This window comes from Phalaenopsis equestris, unplaced genomic scaffold, assembly GCF_001263595.1.
Source record: "Phalaenopsis equestris unplaced genomic scaffold, ASM126359v1 Scaffold000002, whole genome shotgun sequence".
Classification (NCBI taxonomy): domain Eukaryota; kingdom Viridiplantae; phylum Streptophyta; class Magnoliopsida; order Asparagales; family Orchidaceae; genus Phalaenopsis; species Phalaenopsis equestris.
This window is the reverse complement of record NW_018164444.1, coordinates 21,783,810-21,785,220: the sequence shown is the minus strand read 5'-3', so window position 1 is coordinate 21,785,220 and position 1,411 is coordinate 21,783,810.

Sequence of the window (1,411 nt, the reverse complement as noted above, 5' to 3'; positions counted from 1 at the left end):
GTAAAGTAAGGAAATATAAGTGAAAATTATAATTAAATATAATTAAAGGTCATTGTTATACTGTTGTATATAAACAGTCGGGATTAGTGGTTTGACGAGTTGTGGTACTCTGACCCGACTATCTCTACCTTTTAAGATCACCCCTCCCTTCCTTTGACTCCCTTTATTGTGCTCTATTGCTCTTTTAGTTTTGTTGGTATCATTTTGACTGCTCGATGCCGATGAACTGTCGCTCTTTTAGGATAGAACAATTTGTTTTCTACCCTTATGGCTCGTGACTGCTTGGATGTGTTAGGATATCCTTCTCAAAATGATTTCAGTTATTTTATGGGCTCCATGAGCCAATGAGACACTGCCCATTTAGAATGTGAGAGACTCACTCTCTGCTCTGTGTTCCCACATAAAAAAACCTTCCTTTGTTGTCCTTTTTCCTCAAGTCTATAATAATATAAGTGAAAGTCTTTTTATCGAGAGTATTCTTGGGTATCCCTCAGGATTAAATGGACCAAAAGGATACGTTCCTCTGAGAGACTCTTGACCCCATAACAAAATGCTCATTTTGGTTCTCTAGTTGTCGGTGGCTAATGTAAGGATTCTCTTCGTGGATGTCGTGCTTCGAGGTATTTAAATCTGATCTTGTTCGGATGTATACTCTCAACCCATCATAAGAGATTACTCATGTATATGCCTTTCATCTCTTTTCTATTTATTTGTTTATCTAATTGTCTGTCATATGTCATTTTCTATTCGATTCATTTCCTCTTTGAGTCATTTATATGATTCGGGAGGAAGATTTATTTGACTAAATGAAACATACGAAGACACATAAATAGACAATTCAGTGACTCAGAGGTCTAAAAATAACCAAAAAAAAACACAAGACTCACAGATGGGCCGTAACTCAGAGCTCACATCTCACATGGATCTACGAAGTGATGCAAACTCCTCCTCCAGCTTAGTAATGTCGGCTGGCCTTTGCTGAGGAGGGCGATCCTTGACTCCAGATGCTCGCAGTGAACCAGCCATTCCAACACGGATAATTCGATAAGAGTTTTAGTTGCTTCTGTCGAAAGGCAAGCCATCTCCACCATCTAGTGTTCCATTGAGGTGCAAGACAACTGCCGACATTTTAATTACTCCATCTAAGAGCCACTGAAGTGGCTGATGGATGCCCAAAAGTCTGATCGACCGCTCGAGGAGATGTCACAACTTATCTTTAAGGCACGATAGCGACCACTAAGGCAGAATCAGCGATATTTTGGGACAACGCACCGTTAATTCAGGTCTCTCGAACGATAGGCTCGTCCACACTAAAAGTAATGTCAAAGGATTATTAGAAAATTATAAAAAATAAATATTTTCTCATACCTCAAAATCAATCTATTTGGAAAAGAGTCATAAAAGCGGGCGC